Below are 23,660 nucleotides of genomic sequence, written 5' to 3' on the forward strand. Positions count from 1 at the left end.
AGGACCCGCCTTGGGCGATGACAGCACAAGCCGGAGCCGCCTTGACAGTGTCCCAGAGGAGACGTTCAGCATCTTCAGACATTACCAGATTGCCGTCAGGAGAATGATAAGAATTTGATCTCCCACCAGGAATCATTTAAAATTTGTGGGAGAAGGACCGGTTCTTAGTTTGCCTAACTACCTTTTAATGCATTTAATATTTGGGAAAGTAAAGGCCAATCAGTCAGATAATTTTGTAAACATAAGACATTTGCTGGTCCCACTTTTCTTGAGGTAACTTCTTTTAATTTGACCCTTGTGGCATTTTAGTGTGCTTAGCCTCTCAAAACCTTTATATGCTTAGGATTCCCCATAACCTTTTTTACCCATAGTGGAATGCAGAGAGTGCCTCATCCAGTGCGAGATGGAAATACCAAACATTAGCTTTCCTAGACTCCCTTGCAGCTAGGGCATGGTCAAAGGACAGTGATCAAAAGAGGTCAGGACTGGGAGCCTGCATTCAGATTGAGTTCCAGGGGCAATAGTGGCTTCTAGGCTAGTGGTGATATCCAGTGTCCAGAGCTAGAGGTCTGGCTGGTGCAGAGTATAGAGTTTTTTGCTTGTTGATGGTGGTGGGAATGTCCTCACTAGATGAGTTGGGCAACGTGGTCGTGAGCAATGGTCCTAGCAACTGCTGTGGTCATTGAATCTCGTTCTCCATCCATTCTGGCAATTTTGCAACCTGCCCAATATCATTAGCAAGAACTTCTTTCCATAGAAATCAACCTGAGTTGGTTCCTGTTGATTGCAACTAAGACCCATGAACTGAGGACCTTTTCCTCTTCTGTGTTATCTCTCCCTTAGTTCTACAATTCTAGTAACTTAATAAAAAATTAGTAATTTAGTAATAGTATAAAACTTAAATTTTATATTATTCTTGTTTCCTCTTCTATTTGAATATTCTGGTATTAGCTGGAAGGAACAGTATGAGAGAAGAAGCTGAGAGAGAATGTATGGCCACACCACTCAGGCTGGAAGCAGAGAGAACCCTACTGGAGGTCCATCATAAACCCGGCCAGCTGTGAAGTCAGCAGGTACAAGTTGCCACACATGCACAATCCATTTCCCACTTTTGCTTCCATTGATCCTCATCCAATGGACTATCACCAGTCTCCTAGGTGAAGGCACTGATTCCTACTATCTACCTACTTCTGCCCTTGTCTGACTGTACACTTTCTTAAAACACAGTGAGCCTGTGAAGACATGTCAGGTCATGTCGCTCCTCTGAGAAAACCTTCCAATGTCTCTTTATTGTTTTCAGATTGAAAGTCATTACAAGAAAAAAGAATAAATGTCATTACAGATGCCTAAAGGTATGTGGTGTTTTTTTCTCTCCCCAGACATTTTCTGCTTTATGTGTTTATTACCTAGGGGTAACTGATGCAGGAAGGGTGCAGGGTGGGAAGGGGCCATCTTGCTGGGGTACCACCCCTTTTGGAACCAAGCCATGTCCTCCTACACCCTTGGAGGCATCTGAGCTGAAGAGGGGTGCAGAGGGAGCCAGAATCCTTGGTCTTTGTCAGGATTTGGGACATGGGGCAGGAGGGCTGATGTTGGTGAAGCCTCCTTTTGGGAACCAAGGCTTGATCTGCTACTACTAGCCCTTGTTGGGAGCAGAGGCAGAGTGGAAGGGGCTGTTGGTGAACAGGAGTGAAGTCTTCATGAATCAAAAAAAATGAAGTTATAAAATTAAAAATGCACAGCCCAAGTGAGAGTAGAGGCAGTTTCTGTGTGTATCTCCCTCCCACAATTTCTCAGGAATAGAAATATCAGAGGTAGACAAACAGAAAGACCAACCAGATGGGGATTAGGGTTGGGGCCTCAAGTCATGCCATATCAGCTCCATCTCCCTGAGCTCTGGAAGGGGAGGGGTTCTGCAATTCAGTTCAACCACATAGGCACTGATTCTACCAATCATGCCTACGTAATGAGACTGCATATAAACTCGGGTTGGTTGGAGCTCTAGTGAACTTCCATGATTGAAAAGAAACACTGTGCAGAGTTCAACCACATAGGCACTGATTCTACCAATCATGCCTACGTAGTGAGACTGCATATAAACTCGGGTTGGTTGGAGCTCTAGTGAACTTCCATGATTGAAAAGAAACACTGTGCCAAGAGAGTGACAACAACACATTCTGACTCCAAGTGGAGAACTCATGGAAGCATGTTTTTGAGATCTTCCCAGAGCTCGCCCCTTACATCTCTTCTTTTGACTTCTTCTTATTGTATCCTTTTACAATAAACCTCTAATTCAATTTACAGATTCAATGCAATCTGAATCAAAATTCTAACAGTATTCTTTGCAGAAATGGAAAATCAATCATCAAATTTATATGAATTGTTATGTGAGCCAAAACCATCTTGACAAAGAAGAACAATGTTGGAGTACTCAAACTTACCTATTATAAATCTTATTACACAAATCTCTGGTAACCAAATAGCATGATATTGGCACAAGGACAGACTTATAGAACAACAGAAACAAATTGAGAATTCAGATATAAATTCACACATCTATGCCTATTCTAGTTTGCTAGCTGCCGGAATGCAATATATCAGAAACGGAATGACTTTTAATAGGGGGGATTTAATAAGTTGCTAGTTTACAGTCCTAAGGCTGAGAAAATGTCCCAATTAAAACAAGTCTACAGAAATGTCCAATTTAAGGCACCCAGGGAAAGATACCTTGGTTCAAGAAAGCCGATGAAGTGCAATGTTTCTCTCTTAGCTGGAAGGGCACATGGCTAACATGGCAGCAGCTGCTGGCTTCCTTGTGGCTCTACAAAAAGGGTCTCTTTCCAAAATGTTTCCTCTTTTAAAGGATTCCAGTAAGCAACTCCACCTTCAATGGGTGGAGACACACCTCCATATGAACAATCAAAATGGTCCCTCCCAGCAATATTGAATGAGGATTAAAGGGCATGGCCTTTCTGGGGTCCACCATAGATTCTTGACAAGGGTGCCAAGTCCAATTGAAGGGGAAAGAATAATCTCTTCAATAAATGACGCTGGGAAAAGTAGGTACCCATATGTAAAAGAATGAAGGTGAACACCTCTGCTACCTCACACCGTTTACAAACATTAACTCAAAATGGATCAAAGTCTATTTTAAGAACCAAATATATAAAACTCCTAGGGGGAAACATTAGGAAATAACTTCAGGACATTTTGGTGGGCAATAGTTTCATAGACTTCACCTCAAAAGCATAAGCAACAAAAGAAAAATAAAGATAAATTTTGACCTCGTCAAAATTAAAAACTTATGTGCGGGAGTGCAAGGGTAATTCAGTAGTAGAATTCTCATCTGCCATGCTGGAGACCTGGATTTGATACCTGGTCCATGCACTTCCCCCCCAAAAACAAACAAGCAAAACAAACAAAAACTCAACAAAAAGTGCTGCAATAACAGGATACTCACATGGAAAAATAATGAAATGTTACCCCACCATACAGCATACAAACAAAACAAAAAACCTTATGTGCACCAAAGGACTTTAACAAGAAAGAAAAAGACAATCTAGAGATTGGGAGAAAATATTTGGAAACCACATATCTGATAAGATTTAATATACAAAATATATAAATACTACAGCTCAAAAACTAAAGACAAAAAATGACTAAATTAAAAATAGGCAAAAGACTGAGACATTTCTCCAAAAGTGAAACACAAGTGGCCAATAAGAACATGAAAAAATGTTCAACATCATTAGCTACTGGGGAACACAAACAAAGCCACAGTGATATACCAATTAGCACCCACTAGAATGGCTCATATTTTTAAAATGGAAAATAACAAGCGGTGGGGAAGATGTAGAGAAATAGCAACACTCTTCCATTGTTGGTCGAAATGTAAAATGGTGCAGTCACTGTGTAAAACAGTTTGGCAGTTCCTCAGAAAGTTAAGTATAGACTTGCCATACGACCCGGCAATTCCACTTCTAGGTATATACCCCAAGAACTGAAAGCAGGGATTCAAAAGATATTGGCACAAAAATGTTCAGAGAGGCATTATTCACAACTGGCAAAAGAAGCAAATAACCCACATGTTCATCAAGAGTTGAATGGAAAACACAATGTAATCTATACATATATTAGCATACTATGCAGCTGTAAAAAGGAATGAAGTCCTAATACATGCAATAATATGGATGAACCTTAAAGATACCATGTTGAGTGAAATAAACCAGACACAAAAGAGCAAATAGTGGCTGATCTCATTAATATGAAATAATATGCAAATTCATAGACTCAAACTAGAGTTCAGGTTACCAAAGGCCCGGGTAGGAGTAATTAAGGGAATTAATGTTTATTTGGTACAGCTCTTCCATTTAGGGTAATGAAAAACTTTGGCAATGGATGGTGATGACGGTAGCAGAACATTGTGAGTGAAATTAATACTACTGTATTGTATATGTTAAAATGGTTAAAAGGGGCAATTTTGAATTGTATGTATGTTACCAGGACAAAAATTTTAAAAGCCCATGGAACTGTATAAACTCGAATAAATAATGGACTATAGTTAATAGTCAAATAATACTGTTTCACCAATTGTAGCAAAGGTACCATACAAATGCAAAACAATAATACCATTGAAAATTGTGTGTGAGGAGGTTGTATATGGGAACTTTGTACTTTCTGCTTGATTTTTCTTTGAGCCTACAGTTTCTCTAATAAAAAAAAATATGAAGAGAAAGCCTTCAGCTTTATGTGTTCAAGCCTGGTTCCAGATTCCACCTGACAAGGTGCATATGGCCCGATTTTGTTATGGCACCTCCCAGGGCCCCAGGAAGTTCCATGCTGAAAGATGTAGTAGCATATGTTGAAGTGTAGTTATCCAATGGAAGAGAAAGTTATTCAAAGACATTTACAAACCATTTTAAAGATAGATGGCAAAGGTTTCAAAAACTTTTAACTGGCAACTTATGCTGTATTCAAAGATGGATACCCAAGCACTTGGGACTAAGCACAGAAGAAAGGGGTAAACTTTTTTCAAGACTCTGGGTCGAAAAATGCAGGACAGCTGGAATATTGGAGTACAGTAAACTGGAATAATTGATGAATCATTATTCCCTGCAGCTAATACTAATGAACAATTGCCACACCTAATTTTAAAAAAAACCAACATAAGTGTATGCAGCCCAAAGATTTTATTCCAGTAACACCAAAAAATGATAAAAGATTTTAAAAGAAATTTGAGAAAATGGCTAAAGAGCTATAAAGGTGAAAAAAATACTCTAGAAAATGATAGACCTGTTCTCTTATTTGAATCTAATGGTTCATGAATGTATAGTCCTGCAAATAAGAATAGAGGTCATAACAGTGCAATGGAGAAGAGATTACAAGAGATGAATGGAAAATCTGTACCCTACATCTCCCCAGATGAGTGAAAAGGTTCATGACAATCTAGCTAACTCTCTGTGTAAAGCACCTTTGAACATTTTCACATGACACTTCTTGTTCAGGTGTTAAAAACGGACAGACAAGGCATGATACTTTAGTTGGCTCGTGTGGAGGCTTTAAGGAACTCATCAAACCTCAGGAAGAATGAAGGAAAAGTCAAAAAGCCTACAGCAAAGGATTAAAGCTCAGAAACTAGTCCCTTTTTTTATACCCAAGCATCATCTCTGTTCTGAAGATGGTGAAAGTGATTTGGGCCAGCCCCCCCTCCCTCCCCCAGCCCCTTTATACCCTGTAGGTTCTCTTCTCCTTTGCCTACAAAGCTCCAGGCTCTTTGGCCATTTTTATTACATTATATTATTTCCCTACAGAACATGCCACTGCCACCTTAGAATCTGCTTCCCTGCTCCCTTGTTTGTTTCTTCTCACAAACTCCTTTTTAATTTTTTGTGGTACTGAGAACTATACTGAATTACAATTATGTACCTTCCAGATAAGTTTATAGGCACATACAGTGGAAAGCATCTAACGTGAAGAAAAAAAAATCCTCTCACAGGAAAGAGACCAAAAGATAGAGATAAAAAAAAAAGAACTTGAGAAAACAAAGAACATGAGAGAGATCAAAAGTTATAGGAAAAGAAAAGAACCTGAGAGAAAAAGAGTAAGAAACAAAAAGTCAAAATGTTTACCAAAAAAAGATTCATAACAATATACATGGAGAATTGAAGAGAAAATTCATAGAGGGAGTAGACGAGTTATTTAAAGTTATTTATTTACAGAGAAAACAAGTTATTTAAAATATAATAGTAAAAAGAAATATCAGAACTGAAAGGATGGAAGGAACAGCTAAAGAATCATCTCCCAGAAAGTAGACAGAAAGATAAAGAGATGCAAACTATCAAAAATAAAATGAGACTCAATCTCAGAGCTCCAACATACAAAAAGGGATTGCACAACAGAAAACATAGGAGAAAACTACCCAAGAAATGTTTTCTCAGAATAGAAAGTTAAAAGTCACCAGATTAAAGAGACTACTGTATGCCCAGAATAATAGATGAAAAAAATAAAAATATCCAGACCAAGGGATAGCATCTTGAAACTTCAGAATGTTACAGACTAATCACAAATTCCAAAAGCCTACCAAGGTATTATGCACACAGAAAAAGAGTTCTAATGGCAATGATAGTCATAGGAGCAGTTTCGGAGATCTAGAAAGCCATAAGGCAATGACTTCAAAATTCAAAATCATGAGAGGAGATTATTTTCAATCTTAATATTATCAATCCAGTGGGAGAGTATAATAAGGGCACTTTCAGATTTTAAAAATGAGGGAATAAAAAAGTATCAGAAATCTACATTAAGGGATGCAGCGGTAAGGGACGCCCCACCTTGTCTTCAAGCCCGCGGAGGTTCACACTGTCCAGGAGAGGCGGCAAGGAAGGTGGAGGGCTGAGATGCAGGTGGGGGTGGAGGAAGTCATTGCTGGGGAGCTAGCTGGTGTCCAGGTTAATGACAACCAAGGGCAACCTGTAGGGGAGAGAAATCGTGAGGGTTGGGGTGCTTCTAGACAAGCTCTCCTGGAAAGGAGAATTCTTAGTGCCCCTGTTTCCCAGACGCCCTGGCCCGCACAAGAGCCAATCCACCCGGCCGTGCGCTCCCCACGCACCTCAGCCCGGGTCAGCCTCTCTCACTGCCGGGGTTACAGTGGGGGAGGCGACGGCGCAGGTTCTAGAGGAGGGGGGCAGACACCCCTGAGTGGCAGCTTCTAGAAGGAATGCCCAGCTCTGGGGAAGAAGGCAAGGTAGAGGGTTTAGCATGGCGGTTGTTCAGAGCCCTTCAGAGCAGCCTCCAGCCCCATATGGCCCCACTTCTGTGTTAAATCACCTTTGCTGGTTTGCTTGGAGCAGAAGGAAGGAGGAGAGGGGAGAAGCCAAGTGGACCTTGGGAGGGCCTGACAGGGAAAGCCACCACCTAGACCCCGGAGTATTCCAGCCCTGAGCAACCCCTCCAGGAAACCCCAATGACCCCGTCTCCACTGGCCTGGGGGAAAGGGAGGAAAGGTGGCCACTGGCCACCACCCTCCAAGAACCACAGACCTCAAGTCTTCCTTTTTGTTCCCTGTGAAGCTTTCCTGCTCCCGCCTGCCTTTGAGTCTCTGCCACGCAAGTGATGGCGGCTGACTCCCTTGTTATGGCCAGCCTGGAATAAAGGGCCTCTTTTTGTTCTCACTTGTTCTGTCTTTACTCTTTTCTACAGAATTGTCTCCCTCACTCACGGCCATGGAAGGAAAGGTAGAAAAGAGTAGGGGAGTGAAGTGCCCCAGGGAAACCCACCGGACCAGTGTTTGCAGGGCCACCCAGGTCGGGGCAGAGACGCGGGCAGCAGCCAGGCCCAGCTGGCCCCTCCTCTTGCCTCCACGGGGCTCCAGGTAGCCTCTTCATGCCTAAGCCTTGTTGTTCCTATGGAGGCAGTGCTTTTAGAGCTCATGGAGGTGCCTAGATACCTGCCCAGGTGAACCCCACTGAGAGACAGCCTTGGCCCCCATCCCCACTGTTCAAAGTCCTCTGGGCCCAGTGCTGTGCACAGTATATTTCTTCCTCAGTGTGCATTGGCAGCTGTTTGCTTCCAAACAGCTGATGGTATTCTGATCTCATACTTCATCTCCTGGGTCCCTGTGGAGCTCGGGATCTTCGTATTCCTGGTAAAGTGCAGTGAGCACTGCTTGGGCCCCCCAAGTTTCTCTCTTTATGCCCACCTTGTGAGACTAGAGTGTCTCTACCTGGCCTTTGCTTTGAGATTCTTTCAGATCCCTTCTGGCAAACGTGAAGCACAGATTTCTGATTACAGACTTGAGGTAATCAAGTGTGCTGAAGAATTTCCCAGTGACCCTTTGCCAATCCTGACTGTGGCCAAGGGGAAGCTGGGGTTCCACCCCAGGGCAAATTCAGCTGGTTCCTCACCTGTGGGAAATGCTGAGCAAGGCCAGTTTCTTCAGGGCACATCCCATGGGAAATAGCGCTGATATTGCAGATAGAAGGAGAGGTTGCAGGGGTGAGCTGAGGAGCTTGGCTGGGTGGTAGCACCTTTTCAGTACCTAGTAGGTCACCCACACTGGATATAATTCTGGAAAGCATAGATGGGGTTCCTGCCTGCCTGGAGCTTACAGCCTAGAGGAGGAGGATGAGTAAATGGGCAATCACATTACAGATCATGCTAAGGGAAGTCTAGGATCCCGTGGGAGTACAAGGGAGGGACTTCTAAATCAGATTTACAGAACTTGGGAAGTTTTCGGGAAACATAAATATTTAATCCAAAAGCTGTAAAAAAGGATCAGTTTTGAAATTTACTGACACTTTTTCTGATACCTCTAATCTGCTATTAAACCTATCCAGTGGATTTCTTTTTGTTTTCAATAAGTTTGTTTTTGTACATTTAAAAAATTGCAATTTTCAAAATATATAAGAAAATATTTTTCTATTATCAAAATAAACATCTCTTTGGTATAGAAGTCACACCTAGTATGACCTTTAACTTAAACTATGATCTAATATGCTTAATAAAATTATTCTTTGCCCCTTCTTTTGTCTCCATTCATTGTCCCATCGTGGGACTTTAGAATGTCTGTTCACATCTCCATATATACAAAGAATTAAGATGCCATGTTAAAATATCAAAAGTTTTATAGTAGAGAATTAGTTGGTGTGCTGGTCTAAATATGTGGTGGACCCCAGAAAAGCCATGCCCTTTGATCCTCATTCAATATTGCTGGGTGGGAGCATTTTGATTGTTTCCATGAAGATGTGACCCACCCAATTGAGGGTGGTAACTTTTGATTAGATGATTTCCATGGAGGTGTGTCTCCACTCACTGAAGGTGGAGTTGCTTACCGCAATCCTTTAAAAGAAGAAACATTTTGGACAGAGTCCCTTTTTGGTAGAGCCACGAGAAAGCCAGCAGACGCCGCCATGTTCGCCGTGTGCCCTTTCAGCTGAGACAGAAACGTTGAACGTTGTCGGCCTTCTAAACCAAGGTATCTTTCTCCAGATGCCTTTGATTGGACATTTCTATAAACTTGTTGTAATTGGGACATTTTTTCAGCCTTGGAATGTAAACTAGCAACTCATGAAATTCCCCTTGTTAAAAGCCGTTCCATTTCTGGTATATTGCATTCCGGCAGCTAGCAAACTAGAACAGTTGGCTTAATCATTTATACATATGACACAAATCATTTTTTAAAAAAGCAGTATATGAGATAAAGGAAAGGTAAAAAACAATTATCATTAAGATCAAAATGTGAAAAAAACATGTAATTAAATTTGATGCATTAGAAACAAACTTCTTTTAAATTGTTACATAACTTCCAAAGCTCCAAATGCAACAGCTCAGAACTCTAACTCTGACAAGGCATTTTTAAGACAACAATAAATGTAAAAACATATCAAATACAGGAAACATTAACTGTAAAAGCAGTTAATATGGAAATAGAAAAAAATATGAATTCTTTCCAAACAGGCTTTCATTTTCTCAAGTAAAAGCTTATTTAAAAAGCATCACAGTGTGTTGGGTAAATAATTAAAAAGTATTGGCAAAGTCCCTTGAGGGACTGGAGAAAAAATATGGAACTATTAAACTTTCCCACCTGGAAAATCCTTAATACTCTGTGTTTTATTAGGGTTCTCTAGAGAAACAGAATCAATAGGAAACACTTGCAAATATAACATTTATAAAAGTATCTCACGTAACCATGGTAATGCAAAGTCTAAAATCCACAGGTCAGGCTGTGAAGCCAATGATTCTGAACGAACTCCACAGGAGAGGCTCACCAGCCAAAGCAGGAAGAGAGCCTGTCTCTTCTGAATCTTCCTTAAAAGACTTCCAGTGATTAGATTAAGCATCACTCATTGCAGAAGGCATTCCCCTCGGCTGATTACAAATGGAATCAGCTGCGGACGGAGCTGACGTTATTCTGATTTAATTCTATGAAATGTCCTCATCACAAAAGACAGGCCAGCAGTTGTCCAACCAGACAAACAGGTACCACCATTTGGCCAAATTAACACATGAACCTGACCATGATGGTCCACCGCTTGTCAACTTGGCAGCTATACATATCACCTTAAACCATGCTTAATTTCTAAATAAAAAAATAATAAAACTCACAATTTTTTCTTTCACCTAACAATACTCAACTGTCCTGCATATAAAGGAAACACATCAAATCTCTCCAGAATATGGTGCAAGTCCTTGGGTAATATTCATTCTTAAACTTGATATCTTACAACTTAAATAGTAGACCATGAACAAAACAGCATTACAATCCTCGCTTCTGTAACTGATCATGTGGTCATAGTTCATATTTATCACTACTTTCTTCCACTACCCATTCCGTGTTCCCTTTACCCTCAGCAAGCACATCAGCTGGCCATGGTTCTTTGTCTGGTAGGGTGACCTGAATCTTCATTCCTGAAGTTTCAGAGCCATTGGTAGTCCTACCTGGATTGGGTTGTTGCAGTTTTCCACTGATTTTAATCACAGGGCATGGCAGTACTAAAAGAGGAACTAGGGGATCTCCTGTATTCCAAGAAAACTCTTCTTTACCTTAATTGTGTAGTTGCAGTCCTATGTCCCCCAATAGTCAAGGTCAATCACCCCAGACAATAATGTAATCCCCTTCTTGGCTTGTTGAACCAGGGGCATGAGTAGCCCAAAGTGACCAGGTGGCAGTCTTAGATTCCAGTTCAATGGAATCATTGTTGTTTCTCCTGGTGGAAGCACTCCTCCTTTTGGAACTAAAACCTGTAGACCAGCAGAGGTCAGGGTCGCAGAGACAGGAAGCAAAGATTTTCCAGTGGATCACAAGGAGTAATAGTGAGTGGTACCACTCCCATTTCCACCCCTTGGTTCATGGACCCATGGATCCTGGCTATGGGAGAAACAGCACCATACAGCGGACACTGGGTCAGAGCATATACAACTTCCTGGAGAACATTACCCCAGCCCTTCAAGGTATTGCCACCTAGTTGGCACCATAATTGAGTTTTTAAAAGGCCATTCCAATGTTCTATCATCCAGCTGCTTCTATTGATGGGGAACATGGTAAGACCAGAGAATTCCATGAGCATGTGCCCATTCCCACACTTCATTTGCTGTGAGGTGTGTTCCTTGATCAGAAGCAATGCTGTGTGTAATACCATGATGATGGATAAGGTATTCTGTAAGCCCACAGATGGTAGTTTTGGCAGAAGCATTGCATGCAGGGAAAGCAATCCCATATCCAGATTATGTGTCTATTCCAGTTAGAACAAATCACTGCCCCTTCCATGAAGGGAGTGGTCCAGTGTAATCAACCTGCCACCATGTAGCTGGTTGGTCACCTCGGGGAATGGTGCCATATTGGGGGCTGAGTGTGGGTCTCTGCTGCTGGCAGATTGGGCACTCAGCAGTGGCTGTAACCAAGTCAGCCTTGGTAAGTGGAAGTCCATGTTGCTGAACCTATGCATAACCTCCATCCCTACCACCTTGACCACTTTGTTCATGAGCCCATTTGGCAATGATAGAAATTGCTGGGGAAAGAGGTTGACTGATATCCACATAACGTGTCATCTTATCCACTTGATTATTGAAACCTTCCTCTGCTGAAGTTATCCTCTGGTGCACATTTACATGGGACACAAATATCTTCATGTTTTTAGCCCACTCAGAAAGCTCTATCCACATACTTCTTCCTCAGACTTCTTTGTCACCAATTTTCCAATTATGGTCTTTCCAAGTCCCTGACCATCCAGCCAAACCATTAGCAACAGCTCATGAGTCAGTATACAAATGCACCTCTGGCCAGTTCTCCTTCCAAGCAAAATGAACAACCAGGTGCACTGCTTGAAGTTCTGCCCACTGGGAGGATTTCCCCTCACCACTGTCCTTCAAGGACACCCCAGAAAGGGGTTGTAGTGCTGCAGCTGTCCAGTTTCAGGTGGTACCTGCATATCATGCTGAACCATCTGTAAACCATGTCCAAGTTTTCTCTTCCTCAGTCAATTCACTGTAAGGAACACCTGAAGAGGCCATAGCTCTTGTCTGGGAAAGAGAAGGTAATGTGGCAGGAGTGGAGACCATGGGCATTCGGGCCACTTCCTCATGTAACTTACTTGCGCCTTCAGGACCTGCTCTGGCCTTATCTCGTATATACCATTTCCATTTTACAGTAGAGTGCTGCTGTGCATGCCCAACTTTGTGGCTTGGTGGGTCAGACAACACCCAGCTCATGATAGGCAACTCAGGTCTCATGGTAACTTGGTGGCCCATGGTTAAGCGTTCAGTCTCTACTAAGGCCCAGTAGAAGGACAAAAGCTGTTTTTCAAAAGGAGAGTAGTTATCTGCAGCAGATGGTAAGGCTTTGCTCCAAAATCCTAAGGGACTGCATTGTGATTCTCCTATAGCAACCTGCCAAAGGCTCCAGACAGCTTCTCTATTTGCCACTGACACTTCCAGCACCATTGGATCTGCTGGATCATATGGTTCAAGTGGCAGAGCAGCTTGTACAGCATCCTGGACCTGCCACAGAGCGTCTTCTTGTTCAAGTCCCCACTCAAAATTAGCAGCTTTTCTGGTCACTCGATAAATGGGCTGGAGTAGCACACCCAAATGAGGAATATGTTGTCGCCCAAATCCAAAGAGACCAACTAGGCATTGTGCTTCTTTTTTGGTTGTAGGAGAGGCCAGATGCGGCAACTTATCCTTCACCTAAGAAGGGATACTTGACATGTCCCACACCACTGGACACCTGGAAATTTCACAGAAGTGGTAGATCCCTGTATTTTCGTTGGCTTTATCACCCATCCTCTGAAATGCAAATGCCTTATCAGTAAGTCTAGAGTAGTTGCTACTTCTTATTCACTAGGTCCATTCAACATGATATCATCAATATAATGGACCAGAGTGATGTCTTGTGGGACGCAGAAATGATCAAGGTCTCTGCGAACAAGATTATGACATAGGGCTGGAGAGTTGATATACCCCTGAGGTAGGACAGTGAAAGTACATTGCTGACCTTGACAGCTGAAAGCAAACTGTTTCTGGTGGTACTTACTAATAGCTATTGAGAAAAAAATCATTTGCCAGATCAATAGCTGCATACCAGGTACCAGGGGATATATTGATTTGCTCAATGATACCACATCTGGAACCGCAGCTGCAATTGGAGTTATCACATGGTTGAGCTTATGATAATCCACTGCCATCCTCCAAGACCCATCTGTTTTCTGCACAGGCCAAATAGGAGAGTTGAATGAGGATGTGGTGGGAATCACCATCCCTGCATCCTTCAAGTCCTTAAGAGTGGCAGCAATCTCTGCAATCCCTCCAGGAATCAGTATTGCTTCTGATTTACTATTTTTCTAGGTAGGGGCAGTTCTAGTGGCTTCCACTTGGCCTTTCCCACCATACTAGCCCTCATTGCATGAGTTAGAGAGCCAATGTGGGGATTCTGCCAGTTGCTCAGTATATCTATTCCAATTATACATTCTGAAACTGGGGAAATAAATAGAGAAGGGGTTCAGGGGCCCACTGGACCCACTGTGAGACAGACCTCAGCCAAAACTCCATTGATCACCTGGCCTCCATAAGCCCCCCACTCTGACTGGTAGACCAGAATGACGTTTTCGGTGCCCTGGAATTAATGTCATTTCTGAACCATTGTTAATAATCCCCCAAATATCTGATCATTTCCTTTCCCCAGTGCACAGTTACCCTGGTAAAAGGCTGTTGGTCTCCTTGGGGAAGGCTTGGAAGATGATTAACAGTATAAATCTGTGGCAGTGTAACAGGGTTCTCCCCCAAAGGGACCCGGCCTCCCCTTCATTCAAAGGGTTCTGGTTCTGTAAATTGTCTCAAGTCTGGCCTTCGAGTCCAGTCAGAGTAGAAAACCATTCACAAAATCCCATTTTTAAGATTCTGCTTCTCCTGTTACCAAACTCTATTAGTTAGCACTCTCTAGAGAAACAGAATCAACAGGAAACACTTGCAAATATAACATTTATAGAAGTGTCTCATGTAACCATGGGAAAGCAGAGTCTAAAATCCACAGGTTAGGCTGTGAAGCTGATGATTCTGATGGAGGGTCTGGACGAACTCCACAGGAGAAGCTTACTGGCTGAAGCAGGAAGAGAGCCTGTCTCTTCTGAATTCTCCTTAAAAGGCTTCCAGTGATTAGATTAAGCATCACTCATTGCAGAAGACACTCCCCTTGACTGAGTCAAAGTGTCAGTTTCTTCAAGAACATCAACCATTTCATCCCTCTATCCCATATTGTCAAAATCCCTTTTCAACATGAAAAAATTTAGAATGGGCATAGTTCAAATATACCTAAAGATTGGGAGAAGGATCAAAGGAGAAAAAAGTGTTATGAGAGATGTTAGGATTTAACAAATGAATATAACTACTGAATCATTATAGTGATAATTCTTTTTAGTCTCCAGTGTCTTGGAGCAGCTAGAAGGAAAAACCTGAAATTGTGGAACCAAACTTTGAAATCTGTTCTATAACTGCTTTTTAAAAGGTGCTTTGAAGTTTCTTGCTTTTTTGTATATAGGTTATATTTCACAATAAAAAATGTTAAGAAAGCACCATGAAAAGGCAAAAGAAATCACATATTTTAAAAAGCATTCAGCAAAGTTTTAATCCCCATAAAAAGACTTTTTAATCATCTTCATGTTAAAAATAGGATGAAAAAATAGCTGTACTCATGTTTGCCAGCTCTTTTATTCAATAAACATTGTGAGTTGTTTCTAGTCAACCAACTATTCCAGGTGCCATAAATATGAGGTAATTAAGACCCCATCATTAGCTCTAGGGAAATTAGCCTAATGGGGCTGGGTCCACCACTGGCAAACTTAGTCAAAGTTACCTACTTTGACCCATAAAATGAGGCTAAACTACAATGTCCTCTTAAACTGCCATTCTTGGGATTGTCTTGCAAACTGAGTAATGGTCTACCTAGTTTAGGACTGGTAGCACTGTGCCATTATTGATATAATCTACTGATAAAATTAACTTTCATACCAAAAACTTGCCATTATAAAAGATAACAGTATCCTTTCGCAAAAATCAAGGAAAATCTCATACTGAGAACACAGACCAGCTATAAAGAGATTATCCTATACATGTGGTACTTTTGTAAATATATATGAGGAAAAGTGAATTGTTACATAGTCATTATTTCAATTACTAATTAATCATGCCAAATTAGTTGTCAAGTCTCAAAGACTCACAACCTTCTTTCTGGAGGTCTCAACATATTTTAAAGAAACATGCATTTGAAGGCAAGCTCCCTCATTAGAGCTGACACTGCAGATGTGGCTCCAAGAAGTTTGGCTAGTGAAAATGCTGCAACTCGGATCTGCAGCTCTATTTCCTCCAGCGGATCCACAGCTTGGCCACTGCTCTTGCTCAGAACTGGCAACTCAAACTCACTGGGATGGTAGGGAAGGATGCTCAAGAGGATCTGAAGATGAAGGAGAAGAAGGAGGTGGGAGGAGCAGCAAAAGGCATCCACCTTCCCAGACTTAGCCATGGAGAAATCTGGGTGGGACTGAGTACTTCCTGGACAGCAGTATTTGACCTGAAAACCTGAGCCATGGATTTTTCATTACAATTATTTTACTTTTCTCTTCAAACAATTTCATTCCTCTTTCTTGATTACCTCCTATCCAACCTGTTGATGAGGAGGGCCCCTGTTCTAAATAATGTGAAATGGCGAACACATAGACATCCAATATCAGACAGATAAAATCAAACAAAGTTTATTAATCAGATATACTCACAGTCCCAGAAGAAGACATGGCATGGCACACAGAGCCACATGATAGTTCCACTCCAGAATTAGAGTGAATAAGGGCATGGGAGACAGACTTTGTAGTGACAAGAGGGTGAGGGACCCTCGACTCCCATGGGAGGATGTGATTATCTTGAATAATTTTACAGGTTGACAAGGTGGTAAAATCTGTTGAGGACTGGGTTGGTTGTAGCTAGGCCAGCTGATGGGGGAACTAGCCAGGTGGGGAGTTGGGTGGAAGGCATTTTTCATAAGAACAGGAAAGCTTTGGGGCTCAAAGATGTCGAGGTAGCACATGGAGACCTTACAACTGCCCCCTTAATATCAAGCATCTACTTTAGTTATGACTGATATTTTGAGAGGCCAAGAAAGAAGGCTCTCAAGATATCGTATTAAGGGTTTGAGGGCATGAGAGAATTAAGAAGGCTACAATTATTGTAATAAAGTTTAGAAACCCATGCAAAGCCATAGTTCTTGCTTGTTTGGCAGAAACCCAGGGAGAGCAATATGAAGTCTTTAGCACCACAGGCAAGTTTTAAAATATGTGGTAACTATGTATTACCTGCACATCGGGTAATACATTTCTGAGTTGCTGGACCTGTCCAGTATTTTTCCACATCCAACGGGTGGCTCCTTACACACACACACATCTTGATCAGCCAGCAAATGGTTTAGGATGGGGCAGTTGTCCAATACAATTTGAGCTAGGAAGTCTTGGCTCTGAGCTAAGAGGTACATGGCTTGAGAGACTTTCTGTATGTATGAGGATAGGGCTGTGGGCATTTACTAGTGGACAGTAAATTTTTATTGCTAACTATGTGTGCCTAGTGATATGCTAGCAATGCCCAATACGGTGGTGACACCTGTGAACAAGGGAATCAGAAATGGAGTTTTTTTTCATTTGTTTTGTTTTGGTGGGGGGCTGGATTTGTAAAAGGCTTATAGAAATTCATGGGTAAACCCAATGTAACCAGTGTGCACTTATGGGGGTTGATTATGGGGGAGGATGCAAGGTATAGTTGAGATGCCTCCTATCTTTGTCTGGATTATAACAAATCTCCATCATAGTGTTACAGTGGGCTATGGTTGCCCAGCCAGAGATAATTTGTATTGGGAAGAAATGGGCATGAATCAAATGACTTGCTTGCCAGGGCAGAAGAGAGAGGTGTAGTTCTGTTTCCCTATCTTGTTGAGGTACACGATACAAATAACCAATCCAGGGTGGGTACAATTAGGTTGCATCACTGGACCATGAGTCAAAGAGGCTTAGGGTAGAATATCTGATGAATTTCAGGCTGGGCAATATATATGTGGCACTTCACTGTTATTGAGGGCTTGGGAGAGACATCACATTCTTCATCTTCTGCACCCCAATGGTGATGGCTGCAGCCACACTGGGTTCCCTCCCTTTTCATGCTTTACTTGCAAACAGAGAGATTCAGGGTCATGGAGAAGATTGTCAATTGGGGGCTCCAAAAGAGGCCAGTCAATTGATGAATCTCTGCAGTATTGAACAGAAGCTCAGATCCTCCCATGGTAAATAATCCCAACAAATCAACTTCTATTTCCCTATTTCTCTGAAAAAACTCATTAAATATATTCTGGGATTTTCAGCCTTATAAAGTCACAGCTCTCAGTTTCAGTTTCCATCCAATCATCCATGGTGCAGACTTTATGGGTGATCAGCGGATCACCTATAGTTCCTATAAAGCAGGCCGCTTCAACCCCCTGGGGATGGCCAGTCAATCTCCCAAAGCTGAGGCCCACATCCACTAAGGCTAATTTATCTATGGTCAGGAGACAAAATGCCCAGTTCCAATACCAAGACCATCTTCATGTCCAAAATGCCATAGGGTCTGTCAGCCATCTCTGCTGAGAGGGAGACACATACTGGTAACTATCGGCTCATTAAAACCATCAACAAGGATAATTTTGCCAAGGTAAATTTGGCCTAGCACATCCCTGACTAGGAAAAAAGGTAGCTGTGAAGATCAATGACAAGACTCAACAGAATTCCTTCAGTCTCCAGAAACAATCCCATGAAGTAAGAATCATGAAGGCTTTGATTCATTCCAACACAGTTCAATTACTTGAGTGACATAGGCTGAGAACCTTCTACCTTGTCATGGAGTACACTGGCAGAAGCAAGGTATTTGGTTACCTAGTGGTTCATGGCAATATGAATGAAAAAGTGGTCTAAGCCAAATTCTCTCAGATGGTGTCTGCTGTGTAGTACTGTCATCAGAAGTTACTGTTCATAGAAATTTAAGGACAAAAAAACTGTATTTGGAGACTGACATGAACATCAAGGTTGCAGACTCTGGCTTCAGCAACAAATTCACCTTTAGCAGCAAGCTGAACACCTTCTGTGGCTGTTTCTCTTACATTGCCCTGGAACTCTCTTCCAGGGCCACATGGACACATGGTGAAATGTGTGGAGCCTGGGAATCATCTTATATACACTTGTCAGTGGGTCCCCGCTTTTTGACAGGCAGAACGTCAAGGAGCTATGGGAGCAGGTATTGAATGGAAAATACCATATTCCCTTCAACATGTCCAAAGAATGTTAAAACATGCTCAAGAAATGTCTCATTCTCAATCCTAGCAAGAGATGCACTCTAAAGAAAAATCATGAAAGATCTGAGAATGAATGTGGATCATGAAGATAATGATATAAAACCTTACATAGAACCACTCCCTGGCTACAAGGACCCCCGGCAAACGAGCTAACGGTATCCATGGGTTATACACAGGAAGAGATCCAGAATGGGCCAGAAGCACACTGAGGTGATGGCTCCCTATTCGTTCCTGGGCTACAAGAGGTCCAAGCTGGAGGACTCCATTAACAGCCTGAAGCCCCAGCCTTCAGCTGATCTGTCCAATAGCAGCACTTCCACACTACCTCACAAGGTACAACATAGGGTCTATTGCCACTCCAAATAGCAGAGTTTCAGTGAGCCTTCCATTTCCACCTCTAATTTCTGTTCTAACACTGCATAGTGTAGTAGCACGGAAAATATGCAGCCTGAGGAGAAAGAACCGAGAGTCAAAACAGAATAGCCGCAGCACAGCCAACATGCCTGCTGAGGCCCTGTACCTAGACTGGAGAGAAAGGTACAACTTGCCTCTGCCTGGAAGCAACAACCTCTCCACCAGCACAAATCAAAGCAGAAATTCCCCAGTTTTGGAAAGCACAAATCCTCCATCCAGAATGTCAAAGACAGTCTAACCATGCCAGGGTCTGGGGTCTCAAGGGCTTCTTCTAACGCTACAATCTCCCCATCTTGACCCCATCTGCGCCAGGAATCCAAGATATCTCAGTGTAAGCCCCATGAGGGCTCTCAGCTGTACTGCACAGATGTTCAACTGTGAGGTTTCTGAGCCTAGCACAGCGCCCCCCCCCCCCCCCACGCCGAGTGTCCCTGTGGGCTCCCCTTCCACCCAAAACATCAGCAGCAGTGATAGAGCCCAAGATGGAACCAATTTACCCCTGGGAATGTGAAAGGAAACTCCATTTACACTGGACAACTCTGAAAGGTGAACGACCAGCTGACGTGGCCCTGCAGTAGGACCCAGGCAGCAGCCAGGGCAATAGGGGCAGCTGGGACCTTCTTCAGCAAGTTTCCCTTCAAGTTTATATGCAGCAATCTATGTTTCAGGTTTGCCAGAAGGACCCTGATTGAATATAAAAGCAAAAACTCAGTTGAGACTCTCAAACCTCACTTGAGACTCTCAAACCTCACTTGCTGGGCAGAGGACGGAGTGGGAAAAAAAAAAAAAGTATTTCAAAAAGCCAAAGCCTGGCTCACTACCCTTTACGTGCTTTATGAAGATCATGGGTTCATGGAAACCAATGATGAGGGAGGTCAGCAGGTGTTGGAAGCCAACAGCTGCCAGTGTGAGATGAGCAAGATGGGGGCCAAAAGGACTTTGCGTAGTGGGGGATGGGGTGTGCACGCTGCCCAGTGTTCTACTGAAGAAGATATTGGGTACTTCCATGACCCCTAAAAGCATTGTCCCCATAGTAACCACCACGGTTAAGCATGAACAGCCTGCCAGAAGCCCAGTGGAAAGAAGAGGAAGGGCCAGCTGAGGAAAACTGCAGACACTGGGCTGGTGGGTTTCCCCTGAGGCACTTTCCTCCCCTCCTCTTTTCTCCTTCTTTCCGTCTGTGGTTGAGGGAGAGGGGAGATGGTTCTGTAGAAATAAACAAAGACAATCCAAATGAGAGCAAACAGAGGCCACTTATTCCAAGCTGGCTATAACAAGAGAGTCAGCCAACATCACTTTCATTTGGCAGACACTTCTAGGCAGGCAGGGGAGTGGGAAAGCTTTATAGTAAGAAATAAATAAGTAAATAAAATAAAATAGGAAGCCCTCAAGAACACTCTGAGGCTCTCATCCCTGCTCCACTATAGGACAGTAGAAACTGGATCTATGGGGTTCCCTGGGAGGGAAGCTCAAGGCTGGAACACTCTCAAGCCAGTATAGTAGAGTTCCTTAGGCTGTCCCCAGGCCCACTGCCACTTCTACCCTCGCCTCCTCCTTCCTTCTCCTCTAAGCAAACCACCAGAGGTCACCTGTGCCTGGCCTCAGGCCTGAGCACCTGGAGATTGGTGCAGCTGTGAACAGGTGGGGTTGCATGGGAGAAGGTGAGGGCAATGAACTCCCAACTCCTACAGGGCTGACTCCTCTTTCCTTGCCCTTCCTCAGAGCTGAGCAACTCCTCTTATAAGCTATCGTAAAAGGCGTATTTATCCCTCTCCTCAAGAGTCTGTATCATCATCTCCCTGACCAGCCTCCCAGGATTTGTGGGGAGGGGACTGCGGGGCCTACAGGCTTCTCTAGGCCTCCAGGAGTCCCATAAGGCCACTCATCTCTCAGTTCTAGGATAGGCTTTGTCTGAAAGTGCCCCCTACTCATTCCTTGCAGTTCCTCTTACCCATGGCCTCCCCTTGTTGGAATTAACCTGGGTACCACTAGCTCTACAGCACTGACTTCTTCTTACCCCTCATTCTCTTTCTGCTTTCAATCTTCTGTGCCTTCCCTGTCTACTCTTCCTGACACTGTCACCCCTCTACAGGCTTGGGGATAGGCAGAACGAAGTAGCTTCCAGCTCGCTAACCTCACATTCTGTGCAGAGTTGGTAATTATGAGCATTTGACCAGGGATGCCCACTTTATTTCTTAATTTATTTCTCTGCTATTTCTGTTCTTGAGAAATTGGGGGACAGAACCGTATACAGAGTCTACCTCACTCTCATTTGGGTTGTGCTCGTTTTTGTGACGGGTTTTTAATTTTTATTATTTCATTTTTTGACTAATGATGACTTCATCACAATTCATCGTTCCCACCTGCCCATCCCCTGCTCCCAAGCCCAGGTTCAGGGGCAGGTGAAGCCCTTGGGTCCCAGAAGGAGTCCTTGTCAACCTCAGCCCAACCAGTGCAGGTCCAACTCTGTGCTCTGGGGCAAACCGAGGGTACCCCTCCCCATTCCTCCCCACCTCATGGAACAGCCTGGGTGCTCCAAGGGATCCAGGTGGGCATGGCTTTGTGATATATATGATATTATATATGCCGTCATATATAATGTATACCTAAACAGAGAAGACTAGAACCCTGACAGTATCATTTGGCACCACTCCCCCGATCCAGCAGTAAAGAGAACAGAATAAAGTCTCAGATATTTCAGGTATTCAAACAAATAAATCACCTTGTCGGTTTCAGTTAGGTTCAGATGAGTTTCTGTCACTTGCATCCAAGAAAGTCTGAAACAAATAACTACCTGAATAAAATTGGCACTCGATACTTGTCAATTCTATTTGTTTATACTACAGGTATAAGTGGACTTATGTGAGAGTATTTTTAAGTAATATCAGAAGTGGGGTAATAAAAACTAAAATGATTATACATTATTTAAATAAACACTCCACCTGCGAAATCTACGACAAATCTAATATAACATTAAAGTTTTCCTTAGATTTTAAGCTTTAGTTTTCCTAACATGAGTAGGTGGGACACAAACAGACAAAAACTGAGAGAATCCCTTCCTTACTAGAATGCTAAAGGGCATCCTTCAGTTTGAAAGGAAAGGACACTAGATGTAACTTGAAGCCATATGAAGAAATGAAGATTTTCATTAAAGTTTACTACATGAGTAAATATAAAAGCCAGTATCAAAGAATTTGTGGTTTGTAACTCCACTTTATTTCTAATGTGATTTAAAACAGAAATGTGAAAAATAATTATAAATCTATGTGACTGGGTACATGATGTATAAAGATGGAATTTGTGACAAAATAACGTGGGATGGAAACAGAGTGATTTAGGAGCAGTTTCGTATGCTGTTGAAGTTAAGTTGGTATCAGTTTAAACTAGATTGCTGTAGATTTAGGATGCTGAATGTAATCCTCATTGCAACCAGAAAGAAAATAAGAAATAAGAAGGGAATCAAAATGGCTTACTACAAAAGGTTAAATAGAAAATATATTAGAAAAATCTCAACAGACTTATAACAAGTAAAAGAGGTTAACTTACTAATCAAAACCCTCCCAACAAAGAAAAGTCCAGGAAACCAGATGAATTTTAACCAAACATTTAAAGAAAATTTAACACAAAACCTTCTCAAACAACTCTTCCAAAACATCAAGGAAGAGGCCAATATTAAATCATTGGCCTAAATCATTCTATGAGGCCAATATTACAAAGGCATCGCAAGAGGAAAATATCACAAGAAAATAAAATTTCAGCATAATGTCATCAATATCTCAGTGGACCAACATAACTTGTGAAATGGAAAAAAGATCAAAGTCTCTGTAGATGAGATAATGACAAAGGACTAAAGAACATATGTTTCCCTGAATTAGTACAGTAAAGGCTTATTTCTAGTTCTGCCAGCTGAAAGAAGACTGCTTCACAGAGAATAAAGCACTTACTGCATAAATAGTTGCAGACCAGGAGCCAAGGAACGTTGATTTACTTCAGCAGGAAGATATCTGAAACAAATGTTAAATTGATCACCTGATTAAACTGCTAATAATCCACTGTCATTTACCAAGACCCGCCTGCTTTTTGCGCAGATATAACTGAACAATCCATACTTTATAGAGTACTCAATTGGGGATCTCACAATTAAGTGTGACCAGGATTCAAACTACCAGTCTGTTTGGCTCCTGAGTTCCTGGTCACTGCACGATAGTACCTTCGTGGTTCTCTAATTCAGTAAACTACACCCACCTCCTTCCCAGTTTGGATCTGCAGCTTCATTCATAGGAATTAGCTAGTCTCGCTGTTTAGTAAAGACTTTTTTTAAACTCAGCCTTGCCCACATCTTAAATCCATTAAGAGGCAGTTACCCAAATTAAGAACCAGTCCTTCTTGTACAACATTGAAA

The 23,660-nt window shown here is 42.4% G+C and overlaps 1 long non-coding RNA gene and 1 pseudogene across 1 annotated transcript in view; both read left to right on the forward strand.

Moving 5' to 3' along the window:
* Positions 1 to 1,349, forward strand: part of LOC143653135 (uncharacterized) — a 35,384-nt gene extending 34,035 nt beyond the window's left edge. The window contains exons 2-3 of the long non-coding RNA XR_013161118.1: positions 952 to 1,073; positions 1,301 to 1,349. This is a non-coding gene — a long non-coding RNA (uncharacterized LOC143653135). The remainder of the gene's footprint in view (positions 1 to 951; positions 1,074 to 1,300) is intronic.
* A 5,544-nt stretch (positions 1,350 to 6,893) lies between these two features.
* LOC143653396 (serine/threonine-protein kinase MARK2-like) lies at positions 6,894 to 19,555 on the forward strand (annotated as a pseudogene).
* The last annotated feature ends 4,105 nt before the right edge of the window (positions 19,556 to 23,660 follow it).

Source organism: Tamandua tetradactyla, chromosome 13 (assembly GCF_023851605.1).
Source record: "Tamandua tetradactyla isolate mTamTet1 chromosome 13, mTamTet1.pri, whole genome shotgun sequence".
In the NCBI taxonomy this organism is placed as follows: Eukaryota; Metazoa; Chordata; class Mammalia; order Pilosa; family Myrmecophagidae; genus Tamandua; species Tamandua tetradactyla.